We start from the raw sequence: 12,762 nt of genomic DNA, 5'->3' as shown, positions 1-12,762 counted from the left end.
TATGGAGAGTGAATTACCGTCTTATCCCTGGGGATGATGCCTCTTTGGGGTTAGTTATTAAGGATTATTGCACTTTTACAGGCACTATACTCGTCTCATTTCAAATGCCAACATGTCATCTTTGTGGAATCATTTTACCCCTTAAAATATTACTTCCAGCGGAGTTAATCAGATGAGATTGTTTGTTTCGGTCCATGGGGAAGCATCGTGTGTTTGCTTGGGCATTTGCTATGTCTGCTCTTAACGCTGCCTGCTTCAGGCATTGAAAGTCATGAACAAGCACCAAAAATTACAAGATTGGCTTCAAATCATGGGTTGTTTGTTTCTTTGTTTTGATTTTGGTTTTTTGGTTTTTGGTTGGTTGGTTTGGGGTGGTTTTTTGCTTTGGATTTTTGTGCGTGTGTGTGTGTGTGTTTTGGTTGGTTGGGTTGGGTTGGGTTGGGTTTTCATAATAAACTTTTTTAGTTCTTATATTGCCTTCTGGATACTGAGCTTGATTTCATTACACGTTTTCAGGCATTTTTCAAGGATGCCAAGGGACAGAAATGACACATATGTTTTTAATAGTGATAAACTGGGACAGTGATGTAATCTCTTGATTTCTGCAGCTGGGATTTCAGAAGGACACCAAGCTTCATATAAAATTGCCAGAGCTGACAAGGCTGTCATTCGTGTCCTATGCTTCACGATGTTTGGAGCAATATCAATAGTTCAGCAGTGAGGGGAGCGTGCAAGTGAAGGGCTAAATGCAAGCTCCATCGGTACAAGATCCAAGGGCAGCAAAGTCCTAAGTGCTCAAGCGAGGCATTTGCATAGCACTTAACCTCCATGTCAGGAGCTGCAGCAGGTCTCAAGTGAAGTATTTGACAGTGTGCAGGCAGAATATTCTGCTCTGCATGCAGTGAGTATCTGTGGCCATAGGATGCCTGTTGGCTCTTTGAGAGCAGCGATCACAGGGAAAGCCAGGGATGATGTTTCCCATGTGGACCATGTTCTCCCAGACCATGGTCACTGGTCTCAGCTGGGCTCTTTGGTTCCTTTCAAAGGATGAATCACTCTTCCCATATTTAGCAAACAGTGTAAACAGTTCACGCTGAGTTTGGATGGCCAGGTTGGGTCCAGTATGTGTGCTTTTTATTTTATTTCATGTTTATTTTTTTAGTCATTCTGGTTTAGCTTACAGCCTTTTTGTTGATAGTGTTGGTGGCAACTTTCACAGCTTGCTTCTTATAGCTCAATGGCACCTTTTTTTATATGGTCTTTGAAATTTTTGTCATTTAAATAGTCTCTGTGTGAATATATTGTCTCATTTAAAAATTGCATCCTTTGAAAGACAGAGATGGGTCTGTTGATATCAATGTGGGGGCTTTTTTTAGGAATAAAGATGGAGATCTTCATTCCTCTTAAAGAAACAAGATCTGAGAAATTGAATCTAGACCTTAATATCTATGCTTTTTTAATGTCACAGATTTTATTATGTTCTTCCATTATAACAGGTTAGATAAACTGACAAGTTTTTAGCTACTTTGGAAGAAATGCTTTCATTGTATTTTTATCAGTACTTAATGCTGTCTAAATCAAATTATTAGTTTTGTGAGTACAACTTCAGAGATAGCAAAAATGGGGCTGGTGAGCATTCTGACTTGGGTATTAATACACTTTTTTGCTTTGAGTTCAGGAGAAACTCCACTACATACAATATTGAAGCAAGCACACACTGTGTGTGCGTGTACACATACATATGGATTTGGATGTGGATTTGTAACAGAAATTCCTTGCTTATTACTTTGTAGCACAGGAAAAAAGATGCAAGAGATGTAAAGACACTGACTTGACCTCACCAGTGTGCGCTGGGAGAGAGGCAAAGGGGATGAAGATGAGAAACCAGTCCGCTGTCCTTATGACATCTTCCAGATTTACTTTGCTTACTATTTTATAAATACAAATAAAACAACTCTTGTTAATGTTGGGAGGGCTCAATTCCTCTATTTCTGTTACTCCTCCTGATCTTCCATCGTACAACCGATCACTATACACAGCAATGCATGTAGGCACTCTGTGTGTTGTCTAATGAGATATAGATATATATCTCACTAGATATAGTGACATATTTTCGATATATCACTTGATATTTTGTAGCCTTTATGTATAGACCGTAAGCTCAGTTAGGCTCTGTATCATTATTGAAACCTCTCTGCTGCTGAATGCAAAACGTTCCTGCTTGACTTACAGAGCAGCCGTCTTCTCCGCAGCATTCTTGTCAGACCTGCCTTTCTGATGGGCTTGGTAACTTTACTTGAGCCACTCTGTTTTAAAAACGTTTTGCTATTTCTTTTGTCTTCCAAGATCTGTGATTCTGATCATCTCACGCCAGTTTAAACCCATGGTGATAGCTGTTGAAGTCAAAAGAGGTTGAGTTTACATCTCATGGACAGCCAGGAGGGTCTCGTGGCTCCACCGGTAGAAATGAGAGCAAATTCAGGTACAGATAAGTTGCTGCCTAAAACTGGTGTCAGATGAGAATCAAACCTGGCCACATCAGGAGGCACTGCAACAGAAATACTGTAAAGATAAGCTGTGCCCAGAACCACAGAATATGTAGCAACATCTCAGGCAGCTTATTGATGCTATAATCACATTAGGTAACGGTAAATACGTCAAGAGTGGCTTAAAGAAACTGGGGCAAGTTGGTGTGGTCTGGCATTATGAATTTAACCTGTTTGTGCCTCTTGGGAAAGGGAATTCATTACTACTGATATGTCCTGCAAAATAACACCTATACCATGGTATCCTACAAAGTCCAAATATGCTACAGTCCCATCTAATTCCTTAATCCACCTCAGGGTGCCACCACATGTCACAAAGAGCTAATGCTTGTCACTGCCCTGCAGTCACCATAGAGTTAAATCATTTTCCCCTTACAACTCCAGCAAGGACCAAGCCCAGGGACCCAGCAGCCAGCTCAAGTAGCGATGTGTGTCCTCAGGGCTTTCGAGAAAAGACCTGACCTTGCTGTGGAGCCACACAGAGCTCCTGGAGCCCCCAGCCTGCTCAGGGTGTTGGATTACTACAGGTCTACACAGTGTGAATCCCCATGTAGCCCTGGCCACAGTATTGCTGTGCAGGGGACATGGTGGGGGACCAGTGCTGTGGCCAACAGGGCTGAGTGACCCCAGCCCCACCACCTGGGTGCAGCAGAGCTGTGGCTCTGCATTGCCTTTAGGTCTTGGTCCTCTGCTGCTGCAGGTGGGACTTGGATTTGAGCACTCATTTTTACTTGCGCTGCATCTGGAAACACCGAACGAGTTGACAGAAGCGGTGCGTGCAGTGACATCGTAAAACTAAGGCAATACTCACTGTCTGCAGAATTGCAATTTGAATTGTAGTCTCCACAGGACTGCTCGTCGTTACTGGACTCTAGCTGAGTCCTGCTGAATGACCAGTGGTAAAAGCCATGTGAGTGGATGATGCAGCTGTTTGAGACTTGTTTTCGTCTTTGATTGTAACTGAGTTCTATGCAAGTCCTGTAAGCTCTCTGTGCTGGATGTATTTACTCACGGTTGTATGAGTGTCACCCTGTTGTAATTCCATTGCAAAACTCATCAAGTAGAGATAGCCTTAATTTCTACTCAGTTATTTCCTTCTCTGAATTAGAAGGAAAATCAGATTCTGAAGTGAATTGACTTGTTTTAATGGATAACAGTAACTACAATAGACCAAACTTGGAGCTAAGCAAATGTAAACTTGCCTCAGCTTGTGGAATTTGTGGGACCAAATTCTGCTGTCATATGGCAATCATGCAAGTCTTACAGAGTTTGCTGAGCACTGTTTATCACAGGAGAGGCTGGTTAACAATAATGGCATAGCATTACCAGAGTTAAGTTTATTGGGCCAGAACTTCAGTTGCATTAACCCAATTAATTCAATGGAATTACACTTTTTTTTTGTTCTGGCTGAGTACTCACCCCGCTGAAATTAGTTCAAGATCCCTGGACTAGTGCTGGAATAACTGCAAGCAGACTTGCTCCTCAACCAGACCGTATGTTGGCTCAGCCCTTGCTCAGGGAAACCACCATTGACTTCAGTGACAAATGACGTGGAGTTACGGACATGAAGAAGCTTTGACCACTGGCAGGAGGCATTTACCCTTGAATTTATGAATGAATAGTGGATAGCAACATACGTGCTTTATTTATGACAAAGGTAGAGCACAAGTTCCTCAACCGGTGTAAACTGGTATAAGTACTGATTTCGGTGGAGTTAATCGAATATGCACACACTGAGGAGCAAACCCTTTAACCCCAGACTAATTTTTGCCAATATATCTCTATGCAGATAAACTCCCAAAGCTTTTATCATTATGCCTTTTTTTACTGATCATGCCAATGAAATGATTAATGTACCATAACCCTTGCCTGTAAGGAAATATTGTAATCTGCAAAGTTATGCTGTATAGAGCGCATCATAAAACAGCTTTAGACCACACAGTCTGGAGAAGCATTATCAGGAACTAGACTAACGGAGCAGCTTTTTATCTGATGTCAATTACACTTCCACTCTGCACTTCCATCACTGCGATTTTTACATATGGAGTGAATGATGGCTGGATGTTTCTGATGACTGTGGGCCAAAGCTTCAGCTGATGTGCCTCTAAGTAGCTCCATAGATGTCAGTGCTGATTTACACCAGCTGAAAAACTAGTCCTCTCCCTTTTCACACTGTGCTGTGTGCCCTAATGCAGCTTTATGAATACATACTGAAGCAGAGCAGATATTGAACTGTTCTGATTCAGCACCAGATAATCCCTGCTAAAAGAACTGGAGGGTAATTTCTGCCTACCATCTAGGCTTGCATATGTTCTGGTTTTAACTAAAAGGCATGTTGCAATCTCATTACCTCTGAGTTTAAATATTTACTGGCATCAGCATTAGCTTGCATAGAAAAATGGCAAATAAATTCAAACGAGTCATAAATGCTCTCAGTCTAGAGGTGGAATCTGTTACTTTAGTTAACAGACATTGCAGCAGGCTAAAGTGGTTTTTCCTAAGCCAAATGGGTTTTCTACATTTAAAAGTCGTGGCAAATATTTATGTAGGGCCAATTCTGCTCTTCTTCCCCTGAGCATCCTAATGAGCAGGTTGCTCCACTGATGTCCACAGGTGTAACTGTGTAAATTCGTCCTCAGTGCACAGATTGCAGAATCAAGCACTGAAGATGTTAGGTTGATGCAATCAGGAGTTTACTTTTAGCCATATGTATCATTTGATGACACTTAAGAATTATGTATATTTTATCCAAACTGACAGTCCTTGTAATTCCATAAAATATTGTATAATTTATTCCTGCCTGTATTTTTGACATCTCTGGATTGCATATCTTCTACTGAATCTCAAACGCTGTTATTTTAAAACCCACATTCAAAACGTCTAGGACATATCATCACAGAGTATGAAAACAAGTCAAAAGGCCTGGTTATTTTTTGCTTTGGTTTTGAGCTCTCCTTTGCTTTGTGTTCTGTCCTTGGCTGTAGTACTCCTGGTGTTTTAAAAATGGCTCAATTCACGTTGTTTCCTGTCTTCTGGAAAGAAAAATACAACTAAGGTTGAGGAAAAGTAATCCTGGCAAACTCAGTGGATGGTTGCTCCTTCTGGTTGTCTTGGTTTCCCAACGCAGCCACATTGAGAGCAGTCCGGTATGTGCGTTCTCTTGCCAACCATTTCTCGTTGTTGTGGCAAATTCTATTTTATCCTTTTTTCCTTTTATTTTTCTTTTGTGTGTTTATGTGTGCGTGTGCACGCATGTGCAATTAACCAAAATATCAGGAAATATTATATATACTTTCTTCTAGTTCCTGGAAATAGAGCAACATTATGACCTTACGGTCTTCCAGCAAAAATCAGATTTAATTTCTGCATTGCAGTGCAACTTAATTAGCTATTGGAATTAGATTATGGTTTACTGAATGACCCTTTACCTTACATTCTTACTTTTTATTTGCTATTGAAGTAGCCTTTTTTTTCTCATGTGTGCAAACATCATATGAATAATCATTGCAATTCCACACGGTGTCTTTGTTCTGAACAAGCATGTTATTCTTGTAAAGTTTCAAGTATAAGTTAAGATGTTTTGTACAGACCAAGGTAACTGTTAAAATGTCAAGCAATTACTGAAATGTTGTATAGTTATAAAAGTTTGATTTCTTTTGCTTTATATGTATAAAATTGTATCTTGCCTGTTTTGCTTTGTATTTCCAACGTGTTGCACAATTATGCGTTTTGTTTACATTTGTTCCTTCTTCCGAAAAAAAAAAAAAAAAGAAATAACAGTAATACTTTATGTACAAACATTTTAAATGTACTTTTGTTGTTTTTAAAAACAATGTCTCTGTATAAATAATATTGGTTGAACTGGTACATTTGTGTCTCTCATAGAGGGATTAATTATACTGCCAGTGCATTGAATTATTTAAAAAAATAAAAAAGAAAAAAAAAGTGAAATAAAATTTTTATGAAAATGTAACCCATTTTATCACTATAAATTATTCTGTCTTCTTCTATTTTCTCATTCCCCTCCCTGGATGCAGTAAGTATGGTACTGTAAGTACAGTTTGTGGGAGAACTGTCATTGCTTTTAATTTTTAATCAATGTGTTTGTGTCATTGCGGAGACTTAAAATGACTTGACGGTAGAAAATAATGTAGTGCTGATACCAGCTATGAGGTAACGGGATCAATAGTGTGCTTTGCCCATCCCTGAGGGGCCTCAGCTGCAAGACAGCTGCCTAAATCCTGTCTGTCCCAACCCCAGCCTGAGGAGCGAAGGGGCCAGGCTTCACAGGCGGGGTTTTGCGGTTCCTGACAGCGGCCCAGGGCTCTGACGTGACTGAAAAGGTGACATTCAGCCTGTGTGACCCTCTGTGCGGGGCCGCGCTGCTCCCCGGGGGCTTCCCGGGATGGCAAAACTAGAAGCGCCAGGTTTTATGTCATCATTGCAGAAATAGCTCTAAGAGCCAGCGCCAAGAATACCGGCTCAAAAGAGATGTAAAAAGCTCTCGGGAGATGCCGAGCAGCGTGTGATGTGGCTGCGCAGTGCATAGCTGAACACTCGGTGCTGCGGAGCAAGGGAGGTCAGGCTGCCCGCCAGGGAGGGATGCGCTGCAGACACACAGAGTCCAGCTCAGGCCACCGTATCCGAGCAAAAGAAGCTGTCACCATAGTTTGCTGTACGGCCCCTCACATTTACAGTTCTGCTTAAAGCCTTTTCATCTTAATCTGGAGAACTGTGCTCTGGAGGTTCCGCGGGAGGGCACAGCCAGGAGGTGGCTGGTGGGGGTGACTTAGCACAGACAGTGTCGGGGAGAGGGGTGGTGAGCCCAGAATACAGATGGTGTTGCAGAAGGATGCCTTGAGAGGCATTACTAGTAGGTGTTAGTCTGGATTTGAGGCTGAGTATTTATTGTAATGTCCTCCTTTAAAAGGGGCCAGTCGCTGATACCCTCCGGCTTCTCTGCACCACTCTGATCACACAAAGTGGCTTAAAGCTATCGGGTCCCAGCAGGCTACGGCTTTTCCATTGTTCCTCATCCCACTGCTGTGAATGGTTACCTGTAAAGCAGGTGCTAGAACCCCAGTCCTTCTTAGCAATAAGTCACTTACTTCAGAAGAAAATCTCGAATGGGGTATTTGGAGCTCTTTTTGTATAATATGTGCCCATTTTGCATTCAAGGAGCCAGAAACCATCATCAGAATATCTTGGAGAGAGATGCCTTTTGGGTCAGCGGGAAGGAGGGCCGGTCGGATGCTGTGTGTGCCATTCATTCCCTGCATCCTCAGCATCCTCTGGGTGTGCCCAGAGACCAGCTTGAACCTTCACTTCAGACAGGCAGCTCATGTCATTCCCTGCGTGTGTACCCTTGTAATCGGCTGTGAAGTGTTCTGTGATCCCAGCTATGAATGATGAATGGCTCCGCATAAACCTGTGCTGTATGGCACTGTTAGTGCGACTGCACAACTCAGAAAAAAAACTCTCTGGAAAAAAGAAAAAGGATAATTATTCATATAGCCAGTACGTGGGATTCCCACAGTAGCAAAAGCTGCTGGCCTGCTGAGTAGAGGGAGAAGTGTCTCCTCCAAACATGGCAATGATGGGGATAGTGTAAGATGGGTGCTTGGATGCTCATTTTCATAAACAATTTCACAACAACCTCAGGCCAGGTGCGGTGTGCCCTGTCCCTCAGCCAAGGAGATGTTTTCCCTCCTCCCAGGCTGTGTGGGGCTGAGGCAGTGCAGTAGATGTTGGCAAGAGCTATGCAAGGCTCAAGAGAGAGACAGAAGTGCTACTATTTCTCAGCCAGCTAAGATGATTTAACTGCACGACTCCCTCCGGAATGAATCTGGCCCATGCCGCGCTGCTCTAGACCACAGGATGTTTGGTTGCCAGTATGAAAGACGTAGAGGTTGTGAAGCCTTATTTATATCTGAAAAGTCTGGCTGCAGTTTCCTGTGGCCTGTGGAGCTCAGGAGTAGGAAGTGTAGCCTAAATCCTTTCACTAAAAGGCTGAAACTCCCTTCAGCCCCTCCTACATGGTCCAAAAGGAAAGCAATGCAGGATCAGCTGCACGTAATAGAGTGGAATTTCACGTACCAGCTGCATTTCAAAGTGAATTTAGGCATCCTTTTATCCCTTTGATTGAAAAACGCACATGTGCATGGGGAGTTTCAGGGGTCGTTTCCCCCCACCACCACCACCATACTGTGTCCATGCGGTTCGAAGGACTTTATTACAGCTAATGTAAATGTGTTCAGCACACAAACCACATGTGAAGCTAATGTTAAACAGAAGTTAGTCATCATATGAGCTACAGAAAAGTCCTTGTTGATATTTCTAGGCATGTGTGTAGACTGGCCTTCTGGAAATGAGACTTTCTCTTCTCTTTTGGGAACCTGTATGCCTACGGGCAGATGAAAGCAGCTAAACACAAGGGTTGAGTTAGTAGGTTAGACCTCAGGAACTGGACCACAGAAGAAAAGATAGTACCTGACAGTGTTTGCTGGGCCTGACTGGCTTTGCTAGGCCAAAAATACTGGCAAATTTGGGCAATAACCTTTAGGATCAGTTTTCCTTCAAGTTAAAGTCATTCATCTGTGAAACCAGCTTTGGAGTTGTTCTCAGCTGCTTTCTGGTTAAATTTCTCACACATGAGTTTGTCCACAGCCCTGGGGCACCTTGTGTGTTTTGCTGGGCTCAGCGGTGATTTGCAGTTGCTGGCACATGGTGGCCTCATCCTGCGGCTAATGTGGTTTTTGGGAGGATCATGTAAAGATTTGCTCCAGAGTTTACATTTTGAAAGGAAAATTTCAGTGGAAAAATCAAAAAACAACAACAACCCCCACCACCACTACCACCCACTCCCCATTTTGCAGGCAGCTCCACGTTAGGGTTCAGCCTCTTGGCTGGGGGATGTTGTGAGAAATGGGTGCGGTGAAACAGGACAAAGCCACAGAAAAACTGCTCCATTTTCTGCTTCCTAAGAGAGCCAAAGTTCTCCCTCTCGCTCAGCACCCCAGCTCCAACCCACTGCAAGACCAAATCCCCTCAGTGTTTGCTGCGTCCAAAGGGTGATTCCCACCTGAAGCAGCGGCTGCCAGACAGCTCAGCACACCTGGGTACAACTTAGTGCTGACTGTGGGCTTTGGGCAGCGCCACAAGCCTTGATTAACTCTCCATCCCTAGGAATTTCAGCCTCATAGTGGTGTAACTGAGAGAAAATTCTGCCACTTTTTTTTTGCAACTTTACATTCACTGCCTGTCTAACAGGCGCTAAATAAAAAGGCTGTTATTGTGCTTCAAGCCATCAGTTTAAGAGCAATCACCTATACATTTGTAATATGCTAGCAGGGAATTATCTGCGATGAGAAGCTACTCGCCAGTCAGCACTGTAAAAGCCCATTGGCTTTGGCTGTACCTGGAAGGGGCTGCGACCCATTCAGATCAGTGTAGCACTCAGATCTCAAATGCCCTCTACTGTTTGGGAGCTGATTAGCCAGGAGGAACCTCCTTCAGATATGTGTCCAGAGCATCCCGGCCCCAGGCAGGGAAAAGAGTTTCTCCCTTAGGACTCCTGTGACCGAAGGGCGCTCAGCTGTCCCGAGACTGGATGATACAGACATTTTGGCAGCAGGTTCTTTCGTACACTACACTACAAAGCCCTTCTTGGCTCCACCGGGCTGGTGTTGGTTCAAGGACAGACGCATATTCTCCAAGCTGCCCCAATGAGATGGTGATGAGGGAGCAGCCTTGCAGACCATCTAATTACTTCTGTTCTAGGCAGGAGTGTCCTCCTCACTGCTCAGCTCAGTGGGTTGCTCCCTCCTTTGGCAGTGCTGTCCTTGTCACTGGTGGCACTGGGGCTCTGCAGATCCCCCCACAGCTGCTGCCCTTCTAAAGAAATTGACTTGTTCAGCTAGTAAAGGTTGACTTGAACCAGGACTTACCAGGTGAAATTGAATGGCCTGTTGGTATTCAGGAGGTTAAACGGAGATGACCACAATGACTAAAAATCTATCAGTTAATTAGTCAGGTCACCTGCCATCACCAGAGTTTCTTCTGGAGCAAGACAGAGCCTGAGCCTAATTCCAGCTTATTTCACATTGACTTAACACATCAAATGCCAGGGTAAGTGAAATCAGATTCCAGCCTTCAGATTTGTAACACCAGCATGAAAAACAATGCAGCTGCATTGACTACTTAGGGTTTACACAGGCATAACTATGATTTCACTGTCAAAACTGGCATCTCCTGTGGTGAATGCTGGACTCTCTAGGCCAGCAGAAATGTCACCTCCGTGTCTCAAGAAGGCATTTCAATCTCAATCATCCCTGAATCGATCAATGAAAACAGCACATCTATTTTAATAATGAAGCACCGTGGGCCAACAGAAAAACCTCCCGGTGTCTGGCACTGGGGCTGTCGATGTGCTGCCAGCCCACGGCTCAGACCACAGTGCTCTAATCGCCTCCGTCAGTGCTATCAGCCCCCCAAAGTTGCTGTTGGCGTGCGATTCCAGGAGGGTAATTTATTACTCTGAAGAGCCTGACTCTTCTCTCCCATCTATCTATATCTCTGTGTTATGTTGTTTATGTTAGCATAATCGTTTCTCACGGAGAATGTCAATAAATGCCGCAGACAAAAGCAACACCAACACCACCACCAACAAAAAGCCCAGCTGCTAAATAATTCCTAGAATGAGTTGTCAGAAACCTTTTATTTACTGATTTCGTGTATTTCATTTATTCCTGGCAGCAGGCCAACCTTTCTGACAGTTAAGATTTATTGATTTAATTGCCTAGGGTAACCATGCAATAAAATCATCTCAAAGATAAATTTTCATGGCACTGTGCAGCATTGAAGTAATTTTTCAAGTGCTATGGCTATATTTCTGCAGGTTACAGGTGCAAAATTTGCTTAAAGCAAAAATGTCTCATTATTGTAACCCCAGCACATCAGTGTGGTCCCTCTTGTGAAACTTCTTTCTTCTTTTTCTCTTCCCCCCTCACATTTCCTTCCCTTTCTTTCTCTCTGTCACTGGTTCTTTTTCTTTCTCCCCTTCTCTCCCCCATATTTTTTTTTTAGGGGGGACCGCACAGGTCTCTTAGAAAAGAAATTATATTTTCTTAATTGGTTCATGTATTCAATGCCCAGGAGAAGTGAAGCTTCAGTTTAATTAGTAGTGGGCTTAGAGGTTATTTACAATGTTATACAGAAGCATTTGTTTCCAGCTGTGTGATGCTTTTTAACACAGAGGCCTCACATGCTAGATTATTTCCTTTTGTGACATTATAGTTTATTGAATCTTTAGATCTTTTTATTTACACTGTTAAAGGGCTCATTATAGCTCAGAACAAGGAGCAAATGAAAATCTCTGATTAATTCCCAGGTTAATGTTAACATGTCTGAAGTCAGAGACAGTACAAACTTTTAACAATGTGAAATGTTTTCTTATCTCTTATGATTTATTTTTGGGGGTGGGGAGGAGGAGGAGGATGTTGTTCAGTCTGAGTGTGGTATTAAATGGCCTATTGCTCTGGCAGCCTTGGCAGCTCCCCTTGCCAGATCTGGATGTTTAATTTCACTCTCTTGCCCCGTTGAGGACATTTGGCCAAAGCCAGCTCCAAGGGGCCGCCAACACACCGTGGGCACCCAGCCTGACAGTGGAAAAGCTGGATGCCAGGAGTCCCGTGGCCTCGGCCACCATGGCCTCTGCAAGCTGTACCAGAGCTGAGTCCAGAAGCCCAAACATCAGAAAATAAAATAGGAAATAAAGTAAGGGTTTTAGTCTGCCAACCTGGCACAGAAACACAGTGAGGACAGGAGATAGCCACAGTGTGGACATGATGAGCAGCTGGCTCCCAGATACTTCCTCGGGGTGATGCTGTCACTTGGGACCTGCTGTACCGTCAGACTCATGCTGCTGTGAACCCGTGGACCTTCCCCAACACCTCTTACAGCTCCTGGAGCCCTTGGCAGTGCTGCCACCAGGTTTGCCCTGCTGAGCTCATCTTGAATGACTTTTAGTCCCGTACACTAGTGGACTTTCCCTACACTGATCTCATTCTACAGCTTTCTCTTTCTTTCTCTTGACTGGTAAGCACAGACCCAATATCTGTCCCTTAGCACTTCCCCATGCACTCACTGCTGTGCTGCAGCATAATCTTCTCCAGCTCTCAACTGCTGTTGCCATGTCTAAACACTTACCTGTTGAGAA

This window comes from Nesoenas mayeri (genome assembly GCF_963082525.1).
Source record: "Nesoenas mayeri genome assembly, chromosome: 13".
In the NCBI taxonomy this organism is placed as follows: domain Eukaryota; kingdom Metazoa; phylum Chordata; class Aves; order Columbiformes; family Columbidae; genus Nesoenas; species Nesoenas mayeri.
Note: the sequence above shows the minus strand (reverse complement) of the source record.